The sequence below is a fragment of the Phyllostomus hastatus genome, unplaced genomic scaffold (genome assembly GCF_019186645.2).
Source record: "Phyllostomus hastatus isolate PE091 unplaced genomic scaffold, TTU_PhHast_1.1 phas_scaffold_28, whole genome shotgun sequence".
In the NCBI taxonomy this organism is placed as follows: Eukaryota; Metazoa; Chordata; class Mammalia; order Chiroptera; family Phyllostomidae; genus Phyllostomus; species Phyllostomus hastatus.
In genome coordinates, this window is record NW_025334022.1 from 6,217,794 (window position 1) to 6,236,235 (window position 18,442).

Genomic DNA, 18,442 nt, shown 5'->3' on the forward strand with positions numbered 1-18,442 from the left:
AGACCATTCTGCCCCTGCTGTGCTTTGTGACCTCTGTCTTCAGCTGTTGGATGGAGATTTGCCTTATCTGCCCCACCAGATGATTGTGAGAATCAAATTAGAAAAATGGGAAATTATTTGTGCAAAATGCTGCACAAATGTAATGGTTGTATTTTTTGGCTTGCTGACTGGCTTCTTGTCCCTAAATTCTGTCTCTTTTAGGGTAAAACAATTAATAGGGACTACCACCCACAACTAGACACTTGTTAACCTTGCCACTGCCTTTACAAGACGTATCCAGCTCTGCAAAAAGTCTAAGATTAGATCGATCTGGGTAGAGATGGCTATTTGACTGTAAAAAAGAAATTCAGGACCTTGAAGGGATGGAAGGATAACAATTTGCCAATGTATTTTTGAGAGGTCTTTCTGTAACAGGAAAAAACAGACTGGGAAATTTTTTATTCGAATTCTCTTATCCAAGGACAGGAAGTCAATGAGAGGAGCCTGCAACACTTAACAATTGCAGGGGCTGTGCCTTGGATCCCATTGGTAGTGGTAGGTGGAGGTGGGGTGGCTGGAAAAATTATGAGCTTCCCAGGAGTTCTGGCTTTCCAAACTGCTTGAAGATTTTTACGAGTCTAATTTCAAATGCAGTCACCAACACTTTAAAGTGCTAGTCTAACATTAAGCCCATAACCTCAGAATTCAAATAATGTTCTCAAAATATTACTATTTTTCTCTCTCAAAATTTTTAACATCCCCTTTCCCATATGATGTATTCCTCTCCACCTCCCCAGTTTGATAGTAAAAACAAAAATAGAGGGAGGCATGTGTCTTAGACCTCTTCATCAGCTCAAGGTTGGCTGGCAAACACTGGCTTTACTCTTCTCCCTCGCATTTGTTTGATCCTATCCCACAGTCAACCTCTCCACTGCCCAATGGCAACATTTCTCTAATCTTACCATGTTCCTCCTCTCTGTAAGAAACTAACAAATTTACCATACCTTTTTCAGCATTTTCCACCCTGAGCAGCCAGAGGCTTTTATCCCCTGAAATCCAATCTTCCCTAAAAACTTTTTACACTCCTTAGCTTTCATTCCTTGGTATAATTTACCATACACCCCATTGCTTTTCCCAACAAGTCAGCCCTGGGTCCCAGTGTGAGAAGAGCCAGATCCAGTGATGGACTCAATCTGACTCATGAGAGCCAATAATGCAAATCTCAGAACTCCATGTTTAATTACATCTCTGGTGGCTTGAAATCAACCATGGCAGGAGTATTTACACCATAGAAACTGGAAAATGCTACAAACTAGAGCTTTTGCCCCCCGCCCCTCTGAAAGTTGTTAGATATTTACTAACTAATGGACCCTGGCTCTGATGTGCTAGTAAAGATGAATAGAAATGGTTCTGAAATCAAAGGCCTAAAATGGTATAACTCAATCACTACTAGGTTCAACTTTGCTCAAAAACTCACAGCCCACCTTCATCATCTGAAGTTGGCTGGCAGACCTGGTCCTCACCTGGCTTCACCAGCATATGTCTGATGCTCTTCTGCTGTCTTGATCTCAATCCATAGTTTCTTACATCACTGCCCAAAGTTAGCCCCTTAGAACCTACAGGTACAGAGTAGCAGCATTGACTGACAACCTCTTCCAGAAATTCCACACAAATCCTAAGTTTTCTGTCTCTGATTTTGCATTTACTCTAGATGACAATGCTTTGAATAATTATGTAATTATTTGAAAAGGCTACCTCCGATTAGTTTTAACTTTATTACATCAAAATTAATGGAGTGGCTTATTTTGCTTAGTATAATATTCTCCAGGTCCATCCATGGTGTCACAAAAGGTAAGGTTTCCTTCTTTTTTGCAGCTGCAAAGTACTCCATGTGTAAATGTAGCACAGCTTTTTTTTATCCTCTCATCTACTGAGGGGCACTTGGGATGCTTACAGCACTTGGCTATTGTAAATAGCACTGCTATGAACATAGGTATGCATATAATTTTTCTGATTGGTGTTTTGGAATTCTTAGGTTATAGTCCCAGACGTGGGATCACTGGGTCAAATGGCAGATCTAGTTTTAACTTTTTGAGGTATCTCCATACTGTTTTCCACAGTGACTGTACCAGTCTGCATTGCAACCAACAGTGCACTAGGGTTCTCTTCACTTCCTTGCCAGCACTTGTTTGTTGATTTATTGATGGTAGCCAATCTGGCAGGTGTGAAGTAATATCTCATTGTGGTTTAAATTTTCATCTCTCTGATTAGTGACATTGAGCATTTTTTCATGTCTATTGACTATCTGCATGTCCTCTTTGAAGTGTCTGTTCAGGTCCTTTGCCCATTTTCTAATTGGTTGTCTTCCTGGTGCTGAGTTGTGTAAGTTCTTTATATGTTTTGGAAATTAACCCCTTATCAGAAGTGTCATTGGCAAATATGTTCTCCCATACAGTGGGTGCCCTTTTCATTTTGTTGTAGGTTTATTTTGCTGTGTAGAAGCTTTTTATTTTAATGTAGTCTCATTTGTTTATTCTTTCCTTTGTTTCCCTTGCCCTAGGAGATATAGTGATAAAAAATATCACTATGCATGATTTCTGATATTTTACTGCCTGTTTTCTTCTAGGATTTTTATGGCTTTGTGACTTACATTTAAGTCTTAACCACCATTTTTAGTTTATTCCTGTGCATGGTGTAACTTGGTAGTCTATTTTCACTTTTTTCTCATGTACCAGTCCAATTTTCCCAACACCATTTATCAAAGACACTGTTTTTACTTCATTGTATTTTCATGCTCCCTTTCATGCTCCTTATATATATATAAGATTATATAAGAATATATAAGATTATATAAGAATATATAAGATTATATATTATATATATAAGATTATAATCTTATATATATATAAGATTATATATATATACTTTAACAACAAGCTTATACAAACAAAAAGATAAAGAAATATTTGTGTATGTGTATGTGCATATATCCTAGTCCCAAAGCAAATAGGCCTATGTGATGTTAAATTATAGTTATGTCAAACTTTCAAGGAACAAATTATTCTAATTTCATACAAAGTCTTCCAGAAAATAGAAAAATCCCACCCAACTCATTCTATGAGGCAGTTATAACCTTGATACAAAACTGAAGGCTGTATGAGAAGAACAATTATGACATTCTTACTTGGGAATATAAATACAAACATTATAAATAAAAGTATTACCAATATGAGATAATATACCATAAACAAATATGATTTATCACAGGGATACAAGGACCACTTAACATTTAAAAGAATCTATAAATGTCATTCACTATAAAAACTGACTAAAAGAAAAATAAAACATGAATAATTCAGTAAATGTTTAATAAAATTTAATAAAATTTAATATACTCATTGATATAAATTCTTAGCAAACTGGGAAGAGAATGTCTTTAATCTGGTATGGTTATCTACTAAAGACAAAACAAGACCAACAGTAAGTATAATTTTCCATAGGAAATGTTGGAAGTATTGTATTATAAAACATGACATGGATGACCACTCTAACTGCTTCTATTCAATGTTGTACTGGAGGACTAAGTCACTGAAATAAAATAAGAAAAAAAGATTAACAGTATATGGAATTATAGTGTTTCTTCCTTTCAAAAACAGAGGATGCTAAGGCATCATTTGCCGATAATACAATCATCTTCATTAAAAATTTGTATCTTTATGATTCTTAAGTGTGATTATTTTTAACCCTAAAAGTCTACAAGTGGTTATATACAGGGTCCAGCAGAAGTAATGCCTGCTTCAGTGTGCTTGGTAGGGTAATAATATGGGTGTAATAATTTATAGTTTTAATTTGAACATTTCACCTAAAATGTCACCTAATTGTGTGCTTGAATATGATATTGTTATGTTACAGAATTACATGCTTATGGTTTTGTAATAAAAAAGGGTGTTATTTGTGTTGGACCCTGCATTATAAGATTTATCAAGGTGACCTGCTGTAAGATCAATATTCAAAATCATTTGCATCTTTATATTAGCAATAAAGAAAAAAATTTGGTAATTAAAATACTATTTACAATAGCAATGAAAACTATAAAGTACTTAAGATTAAGTATAGCAATAGATTGCAAGACCTAGTCATCAAAATTTATTTTAAAACTTTATAAAAACACTAAAGAAGTTCAAAATAAATGAGCAATGTTCCATGTTTATAACTTGTCACACTTAATAATCATAAAGATAGCAACACTTCCCATATTAATTTCTAGATTCAGTGAAATTCCAAACAAAATCCTAACAAGATTTTTCATTGAATTTGGCAACTGATTCTACAATTTATATGGAACGACAAAGTACCAATAGCTAAGACTACTCCTAGAGAAGAATAAGATGGGGAGATTTGCTTTATCTGAGACTTATTATAATCTTATAAAGATTTATTGAGACTTCTTAGAAAGCCTTATGAAAACTTACTATGAAGCCATAATAATTAACACAACATGCTACTGATGCAGAAATTGACCAGCTGACCAATGGAATTGCAGCAATGCAAGTTATTGAGGAAGGGGTGATTACTTAATAACTGGTTTGGGACAAGTAGTTATCCATATGCCAAAAAAAAAGAAAAAGAAAAGGAAAATAGATCCCTATTATATACCATACACAAAATAAAGTCCAGACAGGTTGAATACTTAGATGTGAAACACTAAACTTTTAGAAAAAAACATAAAAGAATATCTCTCTAACTTTAAGGTAGTAATGGACTTCTTTAAAAAAACACATATAAACAGTAACCATAAAAAGACAAATGAATTAGACTGCATTAACACTGAGAACTTCTATGTGTCATATCTGTCAACCATTTTAAAAAGAAAAAACAAGTTACAAATTTAGAGACATTTATAATATATACCACCAACAGGATTCCTAACCAGAAATACAAAGAATTTCTACAAATTGAAAAGAAAGGATGTAAAGTGGTCAAAGGCAATGAACTGTCATTTGCAGAAGAAACATAGCTGGCAAATAAGCCTATGAAAAGCTAAAATTTGTGAGTGATCAAGAAGAGGCACATTAAGGTAATGAAATATTATATGCCAATGGAAAAATAATTGAAACTGGAAAACACCAACATTCGTGCTGCCTGTCACATACTGAACGCAATAAGCAGAGACAGGGATTGACTCTTTATGGGCGCTTTATTCAGATGGCCGGTGATCTGAGAAGATGGCGGGTTCGCACCCTAACAGACCGTCTTACATTTTCTTTCAAGCCAGCCTTTTTATAACAGGGAATATACAAGGTGCGGTGAGGGGTTTTGAAATTCAGGGAAAATTCGGTGAAAGAAGAAAGCAGCACTCTTGCCCCAGGTGGTTAGCTGTTCCCAGGGGCAGGTGGTCATCTGTCTCTCCCTGGAACACAATGGCCTGGATGTGTCCACTTGTTCCCCAGGCACTAATCTTTAGCAGTGCCCCAGGAGGTCGGCTGTCTCTCCCGGGAGTGGTGGGTGGGTAGCTGCAGTTCCTGAAACAATAGCTTTAACATACGCATTACCTACTAGGCTTATTAACTATTTACCTTAAACTAAAATTTTCCAACTCTTGAGTGCCCTGTCATTCCCCCACTGTTAGTTTTAAAATATCTTATTTCTATAAGATCAGTTAGGTTGGAACAGCAGAGTCCTTCCACATATTAGAAACCATCCTGTGGGCAATTCATCTTCACACCTGCTGAGAGCACAAAAACAGTTTTTTTTAGTACAGTTGACAAAAGTTGCACACTGTCCAGCTGGGGCTACATTAGTGACCTTCAAGGAAAACATTTCCCTGTCCTTTATAGTTACCACTGGTCCCCAATTATAACTACCAGAGTAGGTCATTTACTATTTGATATGCTCAAACACCGTATAATTTCTAAGGCTTTCCAATGGAGTGCAAACACCTACAAGGAATGAAATGAAAGTTTGTTCAACATAAGTTCCTCCTGCAAGACAAAAGTCAGAAATATTCAGAACATTTTTGCTAAATATACCCAAATATTTTCATCTCGTTTGGAAGGCATAAGTTGTCCATAAATATTGTTTCCGAAAGATGACTTTCAGGTCTTCCTGAGGTTTGGCAGTCCATCGTCCCTCCAGTGCTTTTATTCTGGTGTGATGAATCCACGGTTTTATTCCTGCCAGCTTCACCATGGTGGGGGTAGTGAGGAGTACGTCCCAAGGTCCAGTCCACTTTTCTTCTGGTTGGCTCTCTGGAGATGCTATCATCCAAGTCTTGAGTAGCACCTTATCTGCAGGCTTGAATGAATGCAGCAAACCTGTCGGGGAGAGGTCTCTAATACAGGCAAGGTCATTAATTGCAGCTAAGGTCTGACTTAAATGTTGTACATATTTCTTTACCTTTACTTCTTGATCTATATACATATCTCCCACCCCAATCATAGCCTGAAATGGTCACCTGTGCACAATTTCAGAAGGACTCGATTGAATCCCACTTCGAGGAGCCACTCTTATCCTGAGCAGGGCAATAGGCAAAGCTTGATCCCAGTGAAGATGAGTTTCTTGACACAGCTTGGCTATATTTTTCTTCGAGATGTGATTCACCTTCTCTACTTTCCCAGAAGCCTGAGGCCTCCATGCCATGCGGAGTCTCCACTTGATTCCTGAAATTTACCAAGCTACTGTGTAATTTCTGAAACAAAAGCAGGTCCATTATCACTCCGGATGCTGCCAGGAGGCCAAAGCAAGGGATTATTTCCTTCAGTAAGGCTTTCACTACCTCCAAGTCTTCTCCATTCTAGTAGGATAAGCTTCCACCCATCCTGAAAAGGTGTCAACAAAGACTAACAAATATTTCCACTCTCAGACCCTTGGCATCTGAGTAAATTCAAGTGGGCACTGTCCTTGGTATTGTGGGGATCTGTCCTGGGGTTGTTCTTCTGGCACACAACACATCCAGCAATTACTTTTCATAAGGCTTTAGGAATTCCAGGACCTGTGAGCCACGGTTTGACATAGGTGGTTAATGAGTCTCTTCCTTAGTGTGCGGCCTCATGCAAATGCTTCATGACTGGCCCCACTAAATGTTCAGGAAGCAGTATAACTCCTTTCTTACTCTTTTTCCATCCACTATCAGGACCTTCTTCATCAAACCCCAACCCTTAGCTTTCTCTAAGTCTTCAAGTCGGATGGATATTCAGGGCCAAATTGTGACAAGTCTAGACCAGGTACCAAAGGCATTATAAACGCTCCTTTGGCAGCCTCCTTTGCTGTCCGATCAGCCAGATCGTTTCCTCTAGCCACTGCAGTGTCCTCTTTCTGATGCCCTGGGCAGTGCATAACTGCCACCTGTAAAAGTACCTGAATGGCCTCTAATAATTTTTAAATTTCTGCTGTATGCTTATTCTCCTTTTTTTATAATCATTTTTTATTGTTGTTCAAGTACATTTTTCTGCCTTTTCCCCCCACCCCTCCTCACCACCCTGGCCCTCCCCACCTCCCTCCCCTGTTTCCACCACCACCCTTGTTGTCCATGTGTCCTTTATAATTGTTCCTGCAAACCCTCTCCTTTTTATTTGAAGTTAACAGTTCTTTTTTCTTTCCAGATGGAACCACATTCATGCAAAGTTAGGAAAGCTAACCTTGAGTCGATATACATATTCACTCTCTTTTCCTGCAACAATTACAGCACCCTCGTCAATGCAGTAAGTTCAGCTTTCTGAGCAGAGGTTCCCAGTGTCAAGGCCTTGGCCACCACTGCTCCTTCAATAGCCACAACTGCATAGCCAGCCTCTCTGTTTCCTTTGTCCATATAACTGCTTCCATCTGCACAGAGAGGCCAGTCTGCTCCTTCTAAAGGATGGTCCTGTAAATCAATTCTGCTAGAATACACTTCACCAGTTATTTCAACATGGTCATGTATGAGTGCCGTCGAATTGGCCGGTGAGAGAAGAGAGGCAGGATTTAACTTACGGTCTTGAGGGAGACATTGGGATTGTCGAGAGCAATGGCTCAGTACCTGCCCATTCTTCCAGCAGTGAGCCACATATTTCCCTTTTGCTCTAGCAAGCTCAACCCTTGCTGGGGTGCATAAATGGTGATAGGCTCTCCCAAGGAAAACTTTTCAGCTTCCTGTAAGAGCTGGCAGGTGGCTGCCACAGCTTTCAAGCAGGCTGGCCACCCCTGGACAGTGTGATCTAGTTTCCTTGACAATTATGCAATGGGCTGAAAAATGTCACTAAGCATTTGGGTGAGGAATCCTAGGGCAATGCCCTGTCATTCATGCACATATAATTGAAAGGGCTTCACTAGGTTTGGAAGCCCCAAGGCCAGTGCAGAAGCCAGGTGTGCCTTCAGGGACTCAAAAGCCTGAGTGCACTTCTTTGTCCACTCACTCTAGAGGGCCATATTCTGGTACCTTCAGAGCCTCATACAGTGGTTTAGCCATGAGCCCAAAGTTTGGAATCCAAATGTGGCAGTCACCTGCCATCCCCAGGAAGCTCCTTAACTGTTTCCTGGTATTGGGAGGGGTCCTCTGTGGACTTTTGTTGCACTGCCTGCATCATATTCAGACTTTTCTGCTCCAGGACACCTTTTCTCCTTCCCTCAAGGATGCATCTCTTATAATGCTCCAAGAAAGGAAGGCTGTTCCCGTTAGAGTCCCAGTTGGGCTTGGTTAGAGGTATTGCCCTAGTAGGGTCGAGAGCCCCCATCTGGATTTTCTTGGTGTAACCTCCGAGACTCTTCATTTGCCTTATCCAACATCAGCCTCAGCTTATCCCCTGTAAGCAAAATATTTAATAAGGCTTGTATGCCTGCCCAATTGGGATTGATGAGTGGCAAAACTGATGTAACCACATCAGTCATTTTTTAGCAGGATCATCCCTATGAGAAGGGTTTGAGCTTTCCCAGTTTAACGGATCTGATGTAGAAACAGAGTATATGCCCAATAATATCCAGCAGGTTGGCCCTCTGGCCCTACTCTCACTGGAAGTCTCCACAAAGGATATTGCCCTGCCCCGGTAGGGGCTTTTCCTCCACCGAATTTGGTTCCCTGGCGGGTTCGAGGGGGTGATGCCAGTTCAGGGGCACTTTCCCCAGTTCCCTCAACTGAATAAGGAAGAAGGTGCCCTGGAGCTGTGGGAACTCTGCTATTCTTGAAGCAGTCATAATATCTAGATCTTCCTGGTCCCTCTCCTATGAGCCTCTATCTTTCACACGCAAATTCCCTTTTCTCTGAACCATTAATTTGTTTCCTTTTAATTCTGCATCTTTATCCTATAAACTCATAAAAAAAAAACTTCTAGGTAAGGCATTTTGTCCCACTCCCCTGATTTTTGACAAAACAACTCTAGCTACAGTGTAATATAGTAATTTAAAGACCCAGTCAGTGACCAGTGCTCTCCTGAGTCCAAATTATACAATATGTAAGCCGAAGAGTGTTACGGTAAAAACCACACTCACTCTACTCATACGTTTATAAGTAGACCAATTAACCAGAACTTGCCCCAACGGGCTGTTTCCTGGAACAGAGCCCCCCCCACCGTCCCCAATTCTACCAGACAGAGCTCCATAAGACAGAAGGTACTGAAACCAGATCAGACGTCATTTCCCAGACAGAGCTTCATAAAACAGAGGGTACCTTAACCAAATCAGAAGACGTCCTTTTTCACCAAACAGAGCTCCGTAAACCAATGGTACCTTAACCAGATCAGATGTTCTTTCCCAGACAGAGCCCTGTAAGCCAGAAAGGTACCTTAACCTGATGACCTAAGTCATGACCTGAGATTGTAAACTGAACCAGAAAGTACAGTGATTCAATCAATGTGATAAACGATGAGAAGTGCTGGGAGTAAGGGGGAGAGTCCCCAAGTGAAATTACTTGGCAGCTGCTTGGGATTCTCCAAATCCAAACCCCCAGGGCATCTCAGCCCAGGCAGCCAATGGGACTCCTCGCCAAATACCCAGACTTACCAGAGAATCCCAAAGTCTGTCCCTGAGCAGAGATGCCAAAATGTGGAACTGGAAAAGACACTGGCACTCGTGCTGCCTGTCACATACTGAACCCAATAAGCAGAGACAGGAATTGAGTCTTTATGGGCACTTTATTCAGATGGCCGGTGATCTGAGAAGATGGCAGGTTCATACCCTAACGGGCCATCTTACATTTTCTTTCCAAGCCAGCCTTTTATAACAGGGAATAAACAAGGTGCAGTGAGGGGTTTTGAAATTCAGGGAAAATTAGGTGAAAGGAACTTGAGCATTCTCACCCTGGGCAGTTAACTGTTCCCAGGGGCAGGTGGTCATCTGTCTCTTCCTGGAACACAATGGCCTAGATGCCTCTTCTTGTTCCCCAGGCTGTGGTCTTTAGTGGTGCCCCAGGAGGTCTGCTGTCTCTCCTGAGAGTGGTGAGCCGGTAGCTGGAGTTCCTGAAACAATAGCTTTAACATATGCATTACCTACTAGGTTTATTAACTATTTACCTTAAACTAAAATTTTCCAACTCTTGAGTCCCCTATCATTAAGATGTCTGATAATACCAAATATTGAGGATTATGAAGTGAATAAACAGGAACTCTTATACATTTCTGCTGTGATTGGCAATAGGTATAATCACTGTAGGAAACAATATGGCATTATTTTATATATGCATACTCTACAATTCAGCGGTTCCACTCCTTGGTCTGTTCTCTTGAACATGTGTACAAGGATTCAAAAATAAGAATATGCATATAAGTGCTGCATGTAACAGCAAATATTTGGTGGCAACCCAAATGTTTAGGGTTTACAGGAAGGGTGGGATGGGATAGATAGGTGTAAGCTATTAATAATGTTCTATTACTTGACTTGGGTGGCAAATTAATGGGTACTTATTATATTATCTGTGAATTTTAATATCTGTATCTTATGTATAGTTTTGAGTATCAAATAGTATATTTAAAGAGTAGAAAACTTGAGTGTGAGCCATACCTCTCTGGTAGTGTAGTGGTTAGGACTTGGTTCTCTCATTGTTGTGGCCCTTGGTTTGATTCCCTGTCAGAGTTTAAACTAAGCCTTTTTTACTGCCCCCACCCTGGGAAAAAATTAATTATAAGGAATGATCTAATTCCTTTTTTCAATATGTACATGATTATGGTTTCCAGTAAAGAAATATTGAAGTATTCAATTGTTTATACCTTTATGTTGAGGCAACCATCTCTACACCAGCATGGTAGTTTGTGGTATTCTCAACTCAAATACCATGAGTGATCAGTGGGTTTCATTTTCTCCCATTCTCCCAAACTTCATTAAAGAAAAAAGCAGTGATGGTGTATCTCTATAACATAGTCAATTTTCTGGGTTTCTTCCCTTGAAAACGTGGCATTTGATTTCCAAACACATGCCAGAGCATACATGGTTCCCAACTGTACTACGTAGGTGAGAGGCTGATATCCTAAGATGTTCATCTTCCAAATTTCCCCAGTCTGTGGTCTGTCTTTGGATCAGCAATAATTGCCTGAACAGCTACTATGGCTTCATTAATTTTTGTCTGTGGCTCTCTGAGCTCTTCTATATGCAGCATTTGCAGAATTTGAGCAGCTTCATTAATAACTCCATCTCCTGTGTCAAACCAAGAATATGCTTGTCTAAAAAGAACAGGCAATCTCTCTTTTGTTTGATTTTTCTTTAGCAGCGGCATCCTGTGTCAGGTGCTCCTGAACCAAAATGCGAATTGCCTTAGGCATTACCAGGTAATCATTCTGGCACTTAATCTCAAGTTTAGCCAAAGCCATTATACCAGCCTTCAGATCAAGATTATTACTTCCAAATTTTTTATTATATATTTCATTGTTGTTCTATTGCAGTTGTCCCAATTTTCCCCCCTTTGCTCTCCTCTGCCCAGCCCACCTCCACTCCCACAGTCAATCCCCACCCTGTTGTCCATGTCCACCAGTCATTTACACATGTTCTTTGACTAGTCCCTTCCCCTTCTTTCCACCCTTATCCCATTACATCCAAACTAATTAATGGCTGTGCATTGTTAGCTGCACTGTCAGTATTTTTTGTATTATCAGGTACCAAGTCCTTGTATTTTTTAGCATTACCTTCATATTCACGTCTAACAGCTAAACCAAGAAGGCAGTCAATTGCTTCTTGTTGATCTTGAAAAGGAGAATTAACACCTATGAGATACATTTCTAAGAACTTGGGCCATTCACTGCTGTGGATATTTCTTAAATTACTTTGTCTTCAACTTTGTAGTGTCTGATTTTCTGGTTTTGAAGCCAAACAGTACAGAAGAAAATGGAAAAAAGATAAAAAAATATGAACAATAAAATGTCAGTAAATACATATCTGTCAACATTTGAATCTAAAAAAAGAAACAAAATAAGTGAACAAGCAGAAGAGAAACAGACTCGTAGATACTCCCTAGATTCAGAGAACATTTTGATGATTGCCAGATAGGAGGAGGTTGAGGGGATGGTCACAAAAGGCGAAGGGATTAAGAAGTCAGATTGGTAGTTACAGAACAGTCATGGGGGTGTAAAGTACAGCATAGGGAATATAGTCAGTAATATTCTATTAGCTATGTATGGTGTCAGATGGGCATGACATTTATTGGGATGATCACTTAGTAAGTTATATAATGTCTAATCACTGGGGTATATACCTGAAACTAATACAATATGGGATGTCAACTGTAATCGAATCATAAAAATGATTTAAAAATGAAAAGAATAAAAATTAATAAATTCTGCTCCATCTTTGCAGTTGAACCTGGCAGGGTTGTGGCACTCAGGGGGAGTCAGCTTGCATCAAAACATGGCCCTGGCTTCTAGCTCTGGTTCCTGAGCTTCGGCCTGGATAGAAGAGGCAAGGAGGTGCGCGCAGCGCAGTGAGAGGAGCCTGATCAGTGTTATTTGTTGTATTTTCAAGTCAAATACTGTGACCAATCCGTATTGTGGTTTCCCAAAATGGTAAATAATTCTTGGTAAAATTTGCAACAAATTATAGCACAATTTCCTCTCAATTTATGTGGTAGTTACATTCTTAGAAAATTCAATATATGTTGAAATTTTTTTTAAAGTTCTGTTGTATTTATACTTAACATAGAGTCAGGTTCTGGACTCAGATCAGTGTAATCAGCTTTTGTACCTACTTAATTATCCAGCAGAAAACAGGGAGGGGAAAATGTAGGTTTACAGCTGTGAATATGTGAAACACAGAGTTTATTCTTGTATTATTATTTATGTAATTATTGTATTATTTTTCATACAAACAACTGCAAACCTACTTTTGTCCCACTCTGTATTTGAAAGACTTATGGGACAACTCTTTTTTGTGTGGGAATATTGTGAGCATTACTGAAGTCAGGTATCCTCAGTACCAACTCATGATAATGTCTCCCAATCATTGATTTCTCAGTTGCTGCCTAGAAGGAACAGTATTACCAGAATCCCAGCCCTGGTGGAAGGGGATAAGAGTGGGAAACCACCAGCTTTCCAGTGGTTTGGGCTCTTACACAAATAAGACAATTGGCTCCTCAGAGGAGTTTTCACACCTGGCCACAAAGGACTAATGTGAAATGGGAAAAGGGGGTTGTGGAGGAGAGAGTTAGTTTTGGTTTGATAAGATAAAGTGGGCAGGATCCTGATGCAGAAGAAGGCAGGAAAAAAAGTCTCAATACCAGGTCCCCAAATTGGGAAAGTTACTCAAGGCAGTGTGCTACGAATCTTCTTTTATCTAACACTGTAAAACTCTTCCATGAGGGGTTGCGAGGAAGGGAGGGATCCAAAACATGAGAATACTCCAGTCTGGGTCAGTGGAAAATAAACCTCGCAGTTACACAACTTTATTAAGTGTGTGAGGATGTTGTACCCTGAGCAAAAGGGGGCAACAAAATCAACATATGACTTTTCTGACAATGCCCACAAATGACACTAGGAAGGACTCCACCAGTTTTATGCCCCCCTTTACTGATATTTTCCCAGAAGTCCCAGCTGTTCATTGACCTCAGCTTCAGGGTAAGGGGGCAGGGTGAAGAAGGAAATAGGCTTAACAGGTACGGAATTGAGCTAAAGGATAAAGTGGCTTAGAATAAACTAGCAAGACAAATAAAGCATTTGATACAGGAGTCGAGGACCAGAGATTGGCTCCATTTGTGGAAACTGGGCACCCTGAGTCAGTCTAGGATAGCCAAGCATTGGAAAGGCACATGGTATGTGGTAGGGAATGACAAGAATGGGTGACAGTATATAAAGTTTAGCCTGGGGGCAGCCAGGAATGTGGGAGGAGGGGAGCAGCTGTCAAGGTGATATATTGTAATAATCATCTGCCCATTAGACAGCTGAAAGGGAGAGGTCAGGTAAACACACTATGAGGCCACACATCGGCTCACAAGAAATAAGCTACAAGTCATGTTAAAAGAAGGAATATGACTCTCTATTGCAAACCAGATTGGAGGAAGTGTTGTCAACAAGGAAATTGATCCTTGTAGAATCCACAGTCTATAGTGGAAGGCTTCCTCCCCACATATCAGAGTTCATTCGACCCCACCACTCACTGAACCAAGAGATAATCAGTTGACATTTGGCAGGGCAAGTTGCAGAGTAGTGCATAGGGTTTTATATCAAATATTTTATCTACCATAGGAAAAACAAATACATGCACATTTGTAAAAATATAGAGAAAAGTATGAAAGGATATACACTAAACTGTTAACACTGTCTAATGTAGGTGTGATTGGCGATGGAGGTGGATAAAGTGGTCTATTTTTTTCTTCATATTCCTCTGTATCACTTGTTCAATTGTCATGTGATTCTTTAAAAAAAATTAAATCCAGTAGGAAGACTTGTGCAGATCACCTACCTTCCAAATCTCCCTGTAATAATTAAAACCATTGGGCCACCTCCTTTTGTTTAACTATCTCATCCTTGGTTTCTTTAATTTCTCCTGTTTTTTATTTTCCCCTCAATGTTTTCTTTTCCTCTTCCTTTAGCAAATGTGAATGTATGTCCAATGCTCAACCATCCGCCCCTACATCCTTTCTTCTCTATTTTTCTCCCTTCATTCACTTTCATGATTTCAATGATCATTTCTATGTTGATGCATCTTAACATCTAAGCTCTCTATGACAGAACGCCTACAGGCTAATATCAAACATCTTTCAACCAAGTGCATCTGCAGTCACTGCTTTAAATTCAACATGCTCAACCTTCCCTACTCTCATTTACCTTTGATGGCTCCTTCTCTCTTCTCACCTAATGCAACTAAATATCCTATTTAATGTTTCTTCACAATGTCTCCTAGATGCATCACTCTCTATTTTCACTACCCAAGTCTAATTCTCAATACCTCCCACCTAAACTTCTAAATGATCTTCAAGATGTTTTCCAGTCTCTCCTCCTTAAATCCCTTCCAAACTGCCAAAAAGCTGTTCACGACAACATTGTTTGCATCATACTAATTTCTTGCTCAAAAACCTAATGATAGCTTCCTATTATTCACTGATTTGAATCAAAACTGCTGGTTTTTAAAACCCAGAACAATCTGGCCTTTTTCTTTGCACCCATCCATGCTTCATCTAGTGATCATGTCCATATTGTAGGGGTAATATTGTAGCAGGCACCTAAATGTTAGCCCTGACTATGGTAAGTACTCTCTCTGGACTATTCCTGATTTCTCTTATCCCCCTAGCTCTCCCATCCCTGACCCTTGCCCCCTTGGTTTTGATAAATTAGTGCAAATCTTTTCTCTGACTTATTGTACTCAGCTCCCTACTTGACCCTTGGTTCTGCATACAGCTCTGGCTTCAGCATCACCTTCCAACGGCCTAGGGAAAAAAAGTTTGTTCCACCAACATTGGTCCTGAGGAACCCTTCCAGCTATACAACTCATCCACTACCTCCTAGTTTTTCCCCATCAGAGGAGCTTCTTGGCCATTGCCTGTATATTAAACCTTCCATTTCAGTAAATCTTCTTACCCACCGAGTACCCCACACACATGCACACGCCTCTCTCATCCTCATAGTGAGCTCTCTGTTTGTTCTATTCCTTTAATATCCTATCCATCTTTCAGCGCTCATCATATCGAGCCTGTCTGAATTCCTTGCACTCATAGGAATGTACTCAGAGTGGCTTGGATAACAGTTGGCAGATCAGAGTCTGAGGTTGGGTTTCAAGAGGACACAAAGGCAGACATACTTTACCAGGTTGTCCAAACCAGGAAGTGGAAGAGAATAGTAGGTCCATTAGATTGTTAGATGTTGGAAGTAATAGCAGGTCAGAAAAAAATGAAGAACTATCTTGGAACAAGGAGTGTGGTAGACTATTTGCCAGGGACAATGTTAGAACAGCCATGGATCAGTATATAGGATGGCAGAGGCATGAGGGTGATATGTTAGCTTAACGTTTCAAATTTGAAACAGATACCAATTCCATGTCCTTTTTGCCTTCCAGGTTATGACATAGAACTTCTTTTTGCTGCCCATTTTGAATTCTCCTCTGTAAGTACTTTGTACCTGCAGTCTGTGTTTAATGATCATCAGCTTCTTTTATTCTGTCACTCCATTTTTCCAGTCTTAATAATTTTGTTGGATTTTATTATAAATTGAATATAATTTACATATATATAATTTAGAGAATTTAGATGAATATAATTTAGAGAATATAAAGGAAGAGTTATTGGAGATTAAAATAAAATTATTGCCCAATTTAAAGCTTCAGTAGAGACATGGTCACTGCTGAAAACAAAATTAATTTTCTGAAGGATGGACTCGAGAAATACCCCACAATATTAGAGCAAAAGCCCTGTGAAATTGAAATCATGACTAAGAAGATAACAGCTATACTTATACCCTGAAAACTTGATATACAAGTAATAAGAATTCATGAATGACAAACAAATGGTGAGATATAAAAGTAATAATTGAGGAATGATCGAGGAAAACTTACCTGTACTTACGAATTCCACAGAAGGGAAAAATTTTATAAACTTTCAGACAAAGAAGAAGCTTTTTTGTTTGATTCTATCAAGAAAAGAAGCATACTAGGACAAGAGCTATCATCTTCCTCAGTGAAAGCAAGAGGATGATGGAATAATATTTATATACAACTGAGAGAAGAGGGATGCCATTCAATAATTTTATACTCATCCAAGATATCATTCATCTGTCTGGGCAAAACATATTTTCAGAAACTGAAGGACTAAGAAAATTACCACAAAAACTATTTTAATCAAATTAAAATGAAATTAAAGATTTCAAGATAAGTAATGACTTAGGGCCCCAGAAACAGTGGTTATAATATATGAAGCTAAATATAAGGAGGATGATGATAATGTGACAGTTGACTGTAGTTCATGTTAAGTAAGAATACTTGAAAGAAAAGATCTATATCTGTATCTATATATATACATCTATCTTCCCTTGGAATGAATATACCATATATATATATATATATATATGTATATATATATATGTGTATATATATACACACACACACACACACACACATACATATATATATATATAATTATTATATTCATCCCAAGGGAAAACTTTTTTTATATCTGGACTGTAGCAATTACTGCCTAATTGGTCTCCCCATATCCTATTAGTCCTCTGTAATCAATTCACTTTGCAGTAGTCACAGACCTTCATAAAATGTGTGGCACAATGAGGGGTACATGATTATTTAATGTTTATATATATATATATATAGAGAGAGAGAGAGACAGAGAGAGAGAGAGAGAGAGAGAGACAGATTAACTATGAGTGCTTAAAATAAATGTAACTGCTAGCAAAACTATATTTAGCTATATATAATGATATTTACCTATATATAAAACTATATATTGCTAGCAGAGCTATATTTAGAGAACTTCTAAATTCCTTGGGGAAAGGGAGGGGAGAGGGATAAGGAAGTTTTTAAAAAACTTGATACATCTAGTAAAAGTAAGGAAACAAGAAAAGGAGAAACAAGAGTATAACAAATAAAATGTGAGGGAAGGAATAAGATCAAATATATCTATCACAATAAGTGAGGATGGACTATATTACCCTTTCCTCAAAAAATGAAAAGGACTCTCAATTTTGGTTTAAAAATAAGTAAATAAGTAAATAAATGCATTATTTATAATGACTACTCCTGAAAAAAGAAAGGCTGAAAATAAAGCTAAAGAAAAACTGTATCACACAAGTACAAACATAAAGCAAGAATAGCAATATTAAAATTAGAAAAAAATGAAATTCAAAGCCAAGTGAATTAAGCAGAACAAAAATATGCTCTTGTAATGATAAAAGGCACATTTCACAGAGAATTTGTCATAAACCTTGTGTGTTAAACAATGTAGCAATGAATACATACGAAAAAAAAACTAGGAACACTAAAACATTTTAAAAGAAAGCCATAGTACAATGGGAAAAAATTATATTCTTCTTTGGCTATTTAACAAGCAAAAGGGACAAAAATAAGCAAGGATATAAAC

At 38.6% G+C, this 18,442-nt stretch overlaps 1 pseudogene; it reads right to left on the reverse strand.

Moving 5' to 3' along the window:
• Window positions 1–11,416: 11,416 nt before the first annotated feature.
• LOC123805237 lies at window positions 11,417–12,779 on the reverse strand (annotated as a pseudogene).
• Window positions 12,780–18,442: the final 5,663 nt, after the last annotated feature.